Genomic DNA, 13,599 nt, shown 5'->3' with positions numbered 1-13,599 from the left:
GTCCACAGTGCTTGTGCGAGTATGACTAACAGGTCAGAGCTGCAGCCAATCCCTTTAGGTCCGGGCCGGCGGCGTGTTTAGCGACCTTGACAGCCTCAGTGTGTCCCTCCCAGTCACAGCCGTCTCTCCCCTCTCTTTCTCTTTCAAGCTCTTTCTCTTCTCTTTTTTCCTTCTTTCCCTCTGATCTCCCGTCTGTTTCGCTCTCTCGTCTCTGCTCCATGTTTAGAAACCTTAACAGGCTTTTTTTTTCCTCAGCTCGAGGTCAAATGCTTTGTCTCCGTCCAACAAAGCCTTTCTCTACTTGCCCCCTTTGTTACAGCTCAGGGCTCTGTGTGTCTTACTGTAAGTTCATCTTGTCTGAATTTGACTGTGTATTTGCAGTAGTGCTGTGAGCCGCAGTCTGAAGCCGTCTTGTAATAGCTGGAGGGCAGATAATTTGGAGAAATCTATGGAAGACGCAAACAGGAACTGGTGGGATGAATGATGCCAGCAGCAAAAACGTTGAATACCCGAAATAGGTTTTACACACTTATACAATGCATCAGCCGCTTGTACAGAGCAAGTCACAGCTATAATACGCATCATTTCAAGCTCCACAACTCTCTTTTGTGGGTATCTGGAAGACAATGCATGTGTTGTTTTATTTATAATGGGTCCTGACACTGTCTACATTCAAAAAGAGCCCACAGATAGAGTTAATAAATTGTGTAGGACAGGACAGTTGTTTAGCATCGTCTTTGAACTGTTGAAATACGAAGGTTTAGGTTAAAATCTCAGTTATTACTGGGCTTATCCACATATTCAAAAACTGCCAGGAACGTGTCTTGCAAGCAATAAATTCAGCCATATTTGTTTCCACTTTAAATTACTTTAAAGCAACACTAAGTAACTTGTTTGCCTCAAATCCTATTCGTCGTCCCTCTGAGGGTAATACAAGTTAATGGGATTGATATATTGATTTAACTTTATTGTCCCCCGAGGTGGAAATTTGTCTTTGGCTCACCATCACAGTCACAAATCACACACAGTCACAATAGACATGACAGACAGTATCAAAGACAGTAAGTTAATGATAAAAAACAATTAAAAACAATTGTGCTGCGTACTCCACTTTAGGTTTATTGCAATAGGCACAAATGAGCCCTTGTACACCTTCTTTGTAGCTAAAGGCACTCTCCCAGAGGGCATCAGACTAAACTCATCAGACAAAGGATGCTTTGAGTCACTGACAATGGATTTGGCAGAGGGCTGTTTGGGGGGGTCTTTCTCCCCCTGGTGTCTCTGGCCAGAAAACCACACTTGCCGCTTTCCCTGCTCCGGCCCGGAGGCCCCAATACACACTAATGGACTCACGAAGAAGAGGCTAACAGGCTAATGGGCAAAGCTAACTGCGGGCTAGCGCCACTTAAACAGTATTTGCAGCCAACTTTGAGTGAAAAAAATGATCTCCATTGTGTAATTGGATATACAGTATCCCTCTCTCCCTTTGTCTTTTCTGTCAGTGTAGTATTTACTCTCACAGACAATGAATGAGTAAAAAAAACGTAACATGCTACAACACCTGCAGTGGCGCTTATGGCCTCTAGGGGCATGAGTTACTTAGTTCTGCTTTAAGCCAAAACATTAATATGGTAGTCCCAGTCCCTAACCTCTTTATCCCTGCCTTAACTGAGTGCATTTTGTCCAGTTCAGATTTTACCCTGATCCATAAGGTCACAGCCTATAGGCCAGTGTAACGCCTCATTTCAAAGCGAAGACCTACAAAACTCATCGAAATGGATCTTTCTCCTCGTGTTGCTGCTGCATTCTCGTCACTTTTTTCCATCGCTTTTTTTGTTGTGTTTCTGTCACATTTTTGCCACATTGCCATTGCTTTTCATCACCTTTTTGTTGCTCTTTTGAGGCTTTTTCGCTGTTGTCAATGTTTCATCACGTTTTTGTCACTCTTTTACTGCATTTTTATCCTGACTTGTCTAATTTTCATCGCTATTTTTCCCCCCAGAAGCTTATAGATTTGGGTAAATACAAACTGGTGAAAATGTGCTCGGCTCAGGCGGGGGTTAAAAGGGTAACAAAACACTGCAAGGCCCGATAACTGTGGATTTTGTGATATCGGAGATTTCTTTCAAAAACAGTGAATCCGTCGAGTTATTTATGACCCTTTTCTCCATCTGAAATGCTGGCATCAAATTTTAAACTCACCCTATTATTTATCTGGTCTCATTACACAAACACAGAATCCCGGTACCACATCCCATTCGTTATTAAGTTTAGTTGCAAGGCGTCAAAAACAAGAACAATTGCTTGGTTCAGTGTGTATAGGATTTTTTAATGACTTTGTTATGACGACAATGCTGGGTGTAAAAAATAGTCCCGTAGCCTGTTGATGCCACAGCGGAGATGGTCTTTTGTTGTTGTGCGTCATGATGCGTGTTTGTGTTTTTTTGTGTGTGTGTGTGAGAACAGCCTGTTAGAGTCTGGGCACCTGCTGCAGCCACATGCTCCGAGCGCCACCGGAGAGAAGCCTGTATCCCCCGCTCACTGCATCTTAATTCAACTAAGTGGTGTCTCCCACTCGGAAATAAACTCTAAAATGACTTCAAACGGCGTCTAGTCTCAGATCAGCGTGAGCCCCGCCGCACTCCTCCGTCCTCCCTCCATCCTCCTCCCCTCTGCCTCCTTTCCCACTCCTCCATTTGTACCTCTTTCTCTATCTACCTCTTTCCCCCTTCTCCTTGTTCTCTGCTAATCCGTCCTCTCCACCCTAATTTCAGCTCTTTGAAGCCTTCAATGAGGGCTCCATAATAAGCCTCTCCCTCTCCAGGCAAAGCGAGCCTCCCCGTAGCATTTCATCACAGTGTTGATGTGCTAATGTTCGCCGTGCTTCCTGTTTGTTTATGTCGCTTGAATGGGTCTGCATATGCGCGCGTGCCCGTGTGTGTGTGTGTGTGTGTGTGTGTGTGTGTTCGGGAGAGAGAGTGTGAGCTAAACGCTGTGAGGGGAGCAGCAAACAGTGGGACGTATCAGAAAGGGACTCGGTGGCAGATTAATGTGTATAAGTAGGTTATTGATGCAAGGCGTTCTGCTGCACTTAGGAGGAGGGTTGAATCGAAACGAAGTGAATTGAATGTTAAACGGCTGAATTAAAAGGACACAGAGGTCTTGATGATGACACAGGGGCTGACTCACAGATGATTCAGTGCGTCCGTCTTTGTGTGGGGCTGCTGAGGGAGACTACTGCAGAGGTGGGTGAAGTGGACAAAGTACTTACTCAAGTTAACAATAATACTCTTGCAGAAGTAAAAGTTTGGAGTGATAAAACCTCTTAAAATGTCGCTCAAGTAAATACCTGAGTAAGTGTAATGGGGTACTCTGACTGGTGTCGAGGTGTCCTACGAACAAAACAATTATTGAACCTTCAATAAGTCATGTCAAACAGTTGTCAATTCTAGATGTGGGTTCTTGGATCATCATCTATACTCTGCAGAAGGTCAGTGTTCCCAACCTTTTTTGTCCCAAGTACAACTTGAGGTATTCATTTATATCAAACATTTATACATTCATATATATATCATTAAAACTAACTTTTCTTAGTAATAATGAACTTCACCTTCTTTTTTTTGATCTGAGGTCATTCCAAGTACCCCCTGCCAAGTCTCCGTACCGCGGTTGGTAGTAGATTCTTAAATATCAATCAATAGGTAAACTAGCAGTGATTATATGAGAGGATTGTTGATACTGGAACTCTTAACCTTTGAATCAGGGCCACTGCAAGCCATTTTGGTGCCTTGAGCAGAAATGTTAAGGGATGAAGGGGTAGCTCATTAAAATTCAACTCACTCTCAAACTACACCAGTAATATGTGTTGGATTAAAATCCTTGAGTTTAGATGTAACAGTTTAAAAGTGGGTGCCCTCCAGAACCGGAGTTTCTCTGCTCCGCCCCTGCAGCTGCGGCGCCCTTCAGCTCAGACGTGTCTTCCCTCTCTGCGCCTTCCCCTCTTTCCTGTCTCACTTGCCGCTGTGAGCGCAGGCACCAGAGAACACGGCATGACACCAGTGTTTTGTTAGGACATATGAACTCAAAGATGAACTTGTTTACCTTTTTACTAAATCCTTTTCGTTGTCCCTTTGGGGGTAATACAAGTGTTAATGGGATGATTGGGGGGGGGGTCTTTCATCTCCCCCTGGTGTCTCTGGCCAGAAAACCACCCTTGCAACTTTTCCTGCACCGGGTCAGAGGCGCAATACACACTCATGGAATCACAAAGAAGATGCTAACAGACTAAGGGGCAAAGCTAACTGTGGGCTAGCACCACAGTCAAGTTTGAGCGGAAAAAAAAAAATCTCCAATGTGTAATTGGATGTACAATATCCCTCTCTCCCTTTGTCTTTTCTGTCAGCGTAGTATTTACTCTCACGGACAATTAATGAGTAAAAAAAGTGCAACTTGCCACAACACCTTATGGCCTCTAGGGGCATGAGTTAGTTACTGCTTTAAGTCTGCAGAGAATGTACTGTATTTGCACGAGCGACCCATACGAATCGGTCGCATTGACACACATGTCTATAGCTCATCATTCTCATTGAATACAGCCTGTTTTTATCAGCTGCATTAAAGAGACAGCGAAGCCAATATTAATGCCCCTCAGAGCACTTGATGCCCGATGCACAGTGCGTTTTGAGCGTATAGGAAGTGGTGGAGCGAGAGGGGTGAAACTAGAACAAGCCAGCCCCTCCCAGTGGTCTATTTAGTCTCCCCATGAGCAGAATTCTTTAGTGTTGCTGATGAAGCTTCTTGGTTGAGAGGCGAAACGTCCTACACTTCAACTGCACAGTACAGATGAAGACTCGGGAACCCTCATCTTCAATAAGTCAGCACTTACATCACGGTGACAGACTATTTCATTATCGTGACACCTGCAGACACTTCTCTGGTCAGTGCACAGGTTGGAGCGGGTTCGTCTCCATGTGCAGCGCGTGTAGCCCGGAGGACGCCGGTGCTATGTGTAATGACCAGGGTTAAATATGATCGGTTAGCTTGTGGCAGGCGTCAGTGGTGGGAATTAGCTCCTCGCTGCTCACTGTTGCTCTGTTTGACTCGTAATAGATTAGAGACTGACTTATGCACTCCGACAAACAGCAGCCTTCAGCCACACATACACACGCGCGCACACACGGAGCTCTGCGGGTTTATCTTCATGATGATAGTAATCAGTATGAGGCCCACTGGCTACAGCGGCAGTCTGCTTGGTAGTCATTACTGTTAGCTTAACTGTTTACACCCGTTAATCAAATTAGCAAGGCACACGCGAGGACACACAAGCACGCGCACACACAAGCGCACGTGCTGATGGTTGAAAACAGAGAGGGGCGAGATTAATTATCTATGTCCCGAAGCCCCGACGCAGAAGGTGCAGGGAGCGCGCGGAGACCTCCACTCGGCTGCTGCTCAGATTTGTGCTCAGATAAATGAAAGCACATGTTCCTGTGGTGCGAACGGTCTGGCTACTTCCCCCGAATGAAAGTGGCCAAAAAAGGGGGTTAACTGTATATTCTAAAGCTTGCCTCCATTATCATTTGTTGTGAATTGACTTGTCTTAGGAGGTAGAGTTATTGAGTGTTCGGTTCGATCCCAGCTCCGGACAGTTTAAATTGTCATTGTGTCTTTTTAAGTAAAATACAGATCATCAAAAAAAAAGCTTAATTAGCTACTGCACTTTATTAGTAAATTCCCAAAGAGCGTGAATGTGGGACAGTAAATGTTCCTACTTTTGTGAGTCCCCTATATAAAATCTAGAAGGCTACTTATGCGTGAAAGCTTATTACGCCGTAAAATCTCTATCAGTTTATTGTAATGTAATGTTGTAATGTGTGTAGCGGTTTTGCAATGAATTCCTATTTAGGCTAATGAATGGGTAACATTTAAGATTACAGCCCGCAAGTTTCAAGTGTAGGTGCAGGTAACAAGAAAGTAAGTAATTAAGAGCTTTATTTGTCATTGTACAACCGTACAACAAAATTGTGTTCAGGTGTAAGTTCTGAACCGCTGCACCCAGAGGAAACCTGGCTGGCTGCCTTCAGTCTCCTCTGATCCTCTGTCTCTGTGTCAGAGCGTGGTGTCCTGCACTGGTCAGCTCCACCTCCTCCTTCCTCTTCCTCCTGTGCAGCTCCCTCCGCCCCACAACAGTCTTTCACCATCTTCTGGGAGGATCTTAGCAGTTTATCTCTTTTATTCTCCACTGAACGTCCATTAGCCAGAATAATAGAAAGCATGTGCAGCTTAGCTTCAAGTCTTGCCTGGATACCTCCTCATTTGTCCCTTTTTTGTTTCCTGGCTCTTGGTGCTTCTTCAGTCTTTCTGTTTGTAGGTTGCAAATGTCTTTAGCTCATAAGCTAACTGTTTAGTTTTTAAAAGGCTGCTTTCTTCAGGACCAGTACGAAAAAAATCCACCGAACTCCACAAAAACACGGCAAAGACGCACAAAAGCATCCAATAAAACAATGTGGAGCTCTGAAACCACAAATGTAGTTCACTTAAGTACAGGTAATTACACATTAAAGCGCAAGGTTTAATAATGGTGTACAAAGAGTAATTAAGGTGTACAACATGTAGATATATGTGTAACAAAGGCAAATAGCGTCTCACTTTAGACTACAGCCTGCGCTCATAGTTACACATTAGGTACAGTGTATTTGTGCATCAGTTATAATGCACAGCTGCCCTTTATAAAGCTGGCACATCTAAATGAGGCCAAAACACCCGCAACTACGCCTACACCTTTGGTACACTTTGTTCACCTTTATGAAACCTTGCACTTTGAAGTGTAATTAAAGTGCGAGTGCAAGAACTACTTTCTTGTTCCCTGTGCCTACAAATGGAACTTGTGGGCTGTAATCTAAAGTGTTACCAATGAGGGAAAACATCAAGTTTAAAACAACTTGATGAAGAGGTGTTTTTGTTTAGCGTCCTCTGAAAGTTTGCAGTCAAAAGAGAAATACTCATAACTATGAGTGAAAAAAAAGGCCATCTCTACTTCTGTGTTTTATTGCTCTGTTCATTCTGCAGTATAGGATTTCTGACAGTTCTATAACTTTTCTCGGGATACAATAAGTGTCTACGGATCGGAAGTAACTCACTGTAGTCTGTGTGTGATGAACCTAACCCATAAAGCTTTGTATATAGGAGAAAGACACACAAGGGGAAATAAAGAAAACACAGTTAGTTTGAACACAATTGGATTTTTATTAGGCTATACTGTATCCACTTACATATAGTGATGACCAATAACTGTATTAGACAATACAGCGCATGTGAGTCAGCACAACAGTCCGAATGGAAGCATTTTGTCACAGTTCGTCAGCGTTTTCTGCAGCTTCGAAACACTCGTTCACCGGGGGAATAATCAGTTTGGCAAGCCACTCAATCCAGTGACAAAAGCAGAGTTTACACTGAACGTTGCTGCGCGGCGATGCATCAGGAAGGACGGTTAGGAATTGTTTTGCGATTAGCCAGAACAGAAAGCAAAACAATTTCACTTCTGCCAAACGTATATGCATAAACGGACCAAGTGGGTAGGGTTCGGTTAAAGAACTTTGGATGACCCTGTTTCGTAACATTTCTATGGCTCAAAACTAGAATAAACTGTCGTGCTGTTCATCAGATACGTGTATGTGTCTGATGCTGTGCTAGGGCTGCATAATTCATCTTCATTACCAGATCAAAAAGACTGTCATTTGCAAACAACAAAATGCTCTGTCTCATTGGGGTCTTAAACTTGCTAAGCCTGTAGTTTAGTCCACTACAAATATGTTTTGAAAAGCATCCAATTCTTGTAATAATGAGTTATTGCCTTCTCTCAAATGTCAATGCTCCTCTAGCAATGGTTCATACTCACAGACCATTCCCTTTGTCTCCTTTTTGCTTTATAGTTTCAGCTGTTGATATCTTAAATGAGAAACTTAACACAAAGCAAATGCGATTATGGTTAACCACCCAATTGTTTGAGTTTTTTTGTTGTTTTTTGTTGTTTTTTGCACAAAGTAGTCTGAAGCGCTCAGACGCGGCGCACAGTCCTCACCACCTCTTCACTGCAGCAGAGAGAAAACACCTGCCAAGTCCTGAAACAACAACACGAGGCGGGCGTGGGGAAGTAAAGATTATTAGCACAGACAAAAGTGCTGCAAAAAGCAAAAGTAAAGACAAAGACAGAGAGGTAAATCCACCACAGCAGCATCAGGAGGCGAGGAGTGGGATGAGTAAGACAGAGACAAAAGCACAAGTGGAAAATAGGACATCCACAAAAGGTAGATAAAATAGGCACAATGAGCAAATCTGTGGCGACATAAGCTTTTTAGACACAAGATTGACGTGTTTTAGCCATTCTGAGATGAAGATTTCTCACAAACAGAAGCCTTGTACTGTACCTCCAGTGGCGAGTGCCAGTGGGAGGCAGTCACACAGACAGGCCCGTTGTACTAATTGTGGTCCGCTCCTGGTGCGAGTGGAAATGAGATCCTGAAATAACCACTTCCTGGTTCTATTTTCAGCTGAGGTCAGCGGCGGAGGAGTTCGGCGCACACTGTGAGGTGCGATGTGGCTCGGCTGGCTCTGACCTGCACCTGCTGCGTATCCTTGACTCATCCACTGGAGGGTAAGTCGCTCCTGCTCTGACAAATACAAACAACTACTGAGCGGTGACGGCAGCACAACACCCTGCAACAGGGGGAGCACACAAGTCTGTTTCCTCTGCCCAAACAGAAACTTACTCTCGAGCTGTTTGCATAATTTGACCCACAATGTTTAATGAAAATTACATATGTGCACATGTTGCTTACAGAAAATGCACATGTTGTTCTTGTTTGGGTATGGAAAACAAATCGACCGGATTGTGTGCACACATTTTCATGTTTAATTTAGATTGTTCATGTTCCTCATGCAGTCACTTCTATTCAGACATAGGTTCAGTGGCTTGTAGCTGCTTGGTTACAGTGCTAAATGTATCTTCAAATAATAGCTTTTGGTCATAGACTAATAACCAGCTAAGACCGCTGCCCAGGCATTCTTAAACGCATCATTTTATTATGTTCATTTGGTTGGTGACAGTGTATGTTAATGTACAGTTTATACATGAGATGAACACATGTACATATGCCATACCCGGTTGGAGCCATTTGCTAATTTGTATCCGTTGTCCCATGTTCCCTCAAACAAACAGACTCTCTGTCATGCACCAGTGTGTTCACACTCGAGGCAAAGTGGGTGAAATGTCTTGCCTAAGGACACAATGAAAGTATGCACTGTCTAGAGCTTGGATCAAACCACCAACCTTTGGATTGGTGGGTAAACTGCCTCTTCTGCCCCTTTCACTGACCCCCTGTGACTGGCATGACGTTTCTGACAGTTTTTTCAAACTCCTTCATATCTTGTACCCAAAGGCACCGATCCCATGGGCGCGGCACAGCTCGAGATATCAATAGATATAACCTAGCCTGGTTTTACCATACCCTCATACTCATTTCATACGAGGGTCTGGAACTTCACAATTAAGCTCCGTTATCAGGTGGGAGGGGTGAACTCCTTGGACGTATGTAATGTGCCCGAGTGAGTGAAGCAGCTATCAAAACTCTATCATAACTCTATCATAACTCTTCGGGCATTCCTTGCACATTCCAAGGCTTCAATTTCAATATCTGAATATTCGGGAGTCGAGCCAGAATGGATTAAAGAGCTTCCACTACTTTCGTATCCGCCGCCATTAACAAACTACAACCAGCAAATGCGGCGCAAATGCTTGACGTCACCGACAACACCTGCCTCCCCCGCTCGCTGAATGGTAGGTTGAAATTCAACCGATGTAACGCGGCCACTGAGATCAGACCCAGACGTAGATGTAGGGAAATGATAATTCGGAGTTTACAGATGCATAAGCAGTAGGTTGTTGGGTTCAGCCTGATCTTTTTTTTGTCGTTTTGACTGGACACCCGCTGGGAAAACATAAATCGTCGCCTATGCTTATGCCCGACAGAAATGAAAAATATCCAGCCTACTGTCGGTGGCGCAAAAGGTAGACTTTTTTCTTTATATTTTTTATTGTTAAGTTGTCCTTAGAAATATTATCAAAAGCTGTCAACAAAAAGTCATAAAATGCAAAATGTGTTATACGTAGCTTGCGGTTTCTATCGCTGGTGTTTGTTGACCTGCAAATACCCCCTGTACTCAGTGCCTCCTAATTGATGTAAACAAACACCGCCATAACCTTCATTTTAACATATATTTACATTCTCGCACATAGTATTGTATTATTGAGTCATGAGAGCATCTCCCTTTCATTTTCCTGTTCCCCCTGGGCTCATCTTCCACTATGGGCGAAGGTCAAGCCTACACTACTACACTGTAAACATCGCACGTTATATTACATGTGCTTTCATACATAAGTGCGTCTCTCTCTCTTCTCTGTGCTTTAGTTATAGCATGTAACTCAACCATAGTCTGTGTGTGCGTGTGTGTGTGTGTGTGTGTGTGGCTGCAGGGGCAGGTCGCTCCCTCTGCAGGCTGGTTTGAATCGATAGTGCCGGAAAGTGCTGAAATAGCAGGCTGACACACACATACAGCGGGTGACTCAGTGGAGCTGAAAACATGAACAAGAATGCTGACTTCAGAAACAAGGCAAACGGGGAGAGAGGGAGAGAGTGTGTGCGTGTGTGTGTGCGTGTGTGTGTGTGTGTGTGCGTGTGTGTGTGTGTGTGTGTGTGTGTGTGTGTGTGTGTGTGCGTGTGTGTGTGTGTGTGTGACATGCAGAGAAAGGGAAAAGTATCATTCAGCTTCCACTTGAGGCTGCTCAGAGCTCCGAGGGCCGAAGATTAATACCTCTCCAGAACTTTGTGTGTAACAGATGCCATTGTTTGTAGATGTCCATTCTCAAAGCACAACGATCAGGCTTAACATACGGCCACCTGCACAATAGACTAACAAAAGTGCGGCTCCCGGTCTGTGGCCACAGCTTCTCCGACAACCGCCACACATGTACAAGCAGGTCATTTCAATACTTGGTCATTTCATTTCAATACTAGAGTAGACACACTTCTGCTCAAATATTACTACCAATACAAGAAAAGGTCGCCCCAATAGTCTGATTTTCTCCGCAAAAGTCAAATGAGTGTCCACAATGTTATAATTGGTTTGGGATCTGTTTAGAATGAAGATAATACACATCCTAATTAAAGCTTACTGCAGGAAATTAGACATTTTGCTTCATATAAAAGGAATTCTACTAACAACTGCATTGACGAAAACATTAAAGGGGCTAGATCATGGAAAATCGACTTTTTGGAGCTTTTAAAAAATGCTGTTGTGCTATTTCCGTCAGAGCGGAACGAAAGTGCTGTAATGTAACGTCTTAATTCTATGCTTATGGCCTGATTTTAATTTGTAAAACAAAGGAAGTGCCTGACTCGTCCGCGCTGCCCCTGCAGGGAAAACAAACGCACCCCCTGAGCGTCTGCACAGATGTAATGTTTGCTCCCAAAGCTGTGAAGGAGCGCTTTCTAACCTACTCTGGACACCTGTTCTTTTTTTCTTACCTAACGATAATGTGGCGAAAATAGTGTTTCTCTGTGACTGTCTCTCGATGGATGCTTGGTGAACCTTCGTCAGAATCAAAGTGGATTAACTTTTATAACACGAGTCCCATAATGTAAACACCTGGTGATGGAGCGGCCAGAGCAGAGCGGTGAGTTAATCAAAACGCGTGCTAGCTTGTGTGTTAGCGTGTTAGCTCGTGTGTTAGCTTGTGTGTTAGCCATTTACGAAGCTGTGTTGCAGAGGTCAGCTCCTTATAACTGCATCGTGAAATAACTAATACTTTTTCCTGTGATATTTATATTTCTACTATAAGTTGTATGAGCGGAGAGAGGGGGCGGAGTTAACTGAATCCAAGCGTTTTGTCTTCAGGGTTGGAAGAATACCTCCAAAAAATACTTACATTTATCACAAAAAATAGAGTGCTCCATAGTGGTAGTGGTACAATACTGTATATCATATAAATGCCTATCCTTTAAAACACAGAAATATGTGTGTGTTTCCTGTCTGATTCGTGGTCTTTTATGTCCAAACACTGTACGTAAATAGAGTGTGTAGTAGTAGTTCCTGGATAATGGCCAGAAAGTCGCAGGGTTCCTGTTTCGTTGCATGACCTTACTTAAATCTGTGCACTGTGCAAATGTAGTCACCGGCAAACATTTATTCTTGGCAAAATTACAGGTTCCTGCTGTAAATTGCCGGTTACACGTGGTGGAAGTGTGGCAGTGTCAAGTCCCTGTTTTAGCAGTGGTTCCCTCTGCAGCGTCTCACCTGCCTCAACAAGTATTGTAGCAGCTGCAAAGTCAGATTGCTGTGAATTCAAGAACTCAAACGCCTTCATTGCGAGTTAAAGGTGAAGATGCTAATTAAAGCTGGAAGCGGTCAGCGAGTATGACCGTAAAAGGGCTGAACATTCCCGCAGTCACATCTTTCCCCCTTTGACGGAGAGCGAGCTCAGTTCAACAGTTTCCCGCACGTGTGAGCGTTTACGGCGGACACAAGCGGCGCGTCATGTGCGGCCCTTAAACCCAGTTCACGCTCTGACAGTGATCTGATTCCCTCGCTCTCAGATAATCACAGGAGCCGCGCCGCTAATTCACTGTGCTAACCCGCGTGTGTGCTAACCCGTGTGGGGGCGGGACCGACCCGAGAGTGTGTGTGTGTGTGTGTGTGTGTGGCATCGGCGCACAAGTGGTTGGCGCCATTAAACATTCACCGGCTCACTCTGCTGCCTCTGCTGCTGTTAGGCTCCCAATCTGGGTCAAGTCTGCCTCCTCTCCTCTCTATCCCTCCATCCTCCTGCTCTGTGCCTCTCATCGCTGCAAAACAGGGATATCTCTGTTAGAATAGCTTCCATTCTGAACCTTGTTTTGAGCAGTTTTTGACTTGACTTTCAGATGATTGCATTGTAATTTTTTTTTTTCTCACGTGCAATTTTCTTACTGCGACATAACTAGGCAAAAACAACTTGGATAAACTATAAATCACATTATCTTATCAACAAAATTGGTTTATTAAATTGTGAATGCATTAAAAATATGGAAAATATTCTTAATTTCGTCAGCCTCCTAGCATGATGACATATGGTTCACTTCAATTAAACTAAATCTGCGAGTTGTAGTTCTGAGATATTTAGATTGAATAGAAATTGACAGAAATGGGTACTGTGTTTTGCTCATCTATTTGCAGCTATTTGCCATTTCATATGTCATTTTAAGCTGTAAAACATGACCCGTTCTTTTCAATGGAGTGAATTATCATTATTTTCGTCCCAGAGTCCACATTAAGGGCCTTGAGTCTCCAGATTTGAAAATGGCTGGTGAACAGAATGGGAAAAACAACGGAACCTAAGGGGACAATATGTCATTTTAATAAGGTTTTGGCAAAATAGGAAAGACAATTCCGAACCCTGGTAGAGATGACTTAACCCAGAGGTGGGTTTTTGGCGGGAAAGCCTTCAGATTGGCAAAGGACAAACTGTAATACCTATAGAAGCAGCAGTGTTTGGAGAGTGGGATG

The 13,599-nt window shown here is 43.8% G+C and overlaps 2 long non-coding RNA genes across 2 annotated transcripts in view; one reads left to right on the top strand and one right to left on the bottom strand.

Moving 5' to 3' along the window:
* The first annotated feature begins 2,720 nt into the window (after positions 1-2,720).
* LOC306967345 overlaps positions 2,721-13,599 on the top strand; it is a 13,738-nt gene continuing 2,859 nt past the window's right edge. The window contains exons 1-2 of the long non-coding RNA XR_013793179.1: positions 2,721-3,245; positions 8,550-8,653. This is a non-coding gene — a long non-coding RNA (uncharacterized lncRNA). The remainder of the gene's footprint in view (positions 3,246-8,549; positions 8,654-13,599) is intronic.
* LOC306967346 overlaps positions 4,115-13,599 on the bottom strand; it is an 82,314-nt gene continuing 72,829 nt past the window's right edge. Inside the window, exon 3 of the long non-coding RNA XR_013793180.1 lies at positions 4,115-4,212. This is a non-coding gene — a long non-coding RNA (uncharacterized lncRNA). The remainder of the gene's footprint in view (positions 4,213-13,599) is intronic.

This window comes from Gobius niger (genome assembly GCF_951799975.1).
Source record: "Gobius niger genome assembly, chromosome: 8".
NCBI lineage: Eukaryota > Metazoa > Chordata > Actinopteri > Gobiiformes > Gobiidae > Gobius > Gobius niger.
The sequence above is the reverse complement of the archived record's forward strand: the minus strand, read 5'-3'. Positions and strand labels throughout refer to the sequence as shown.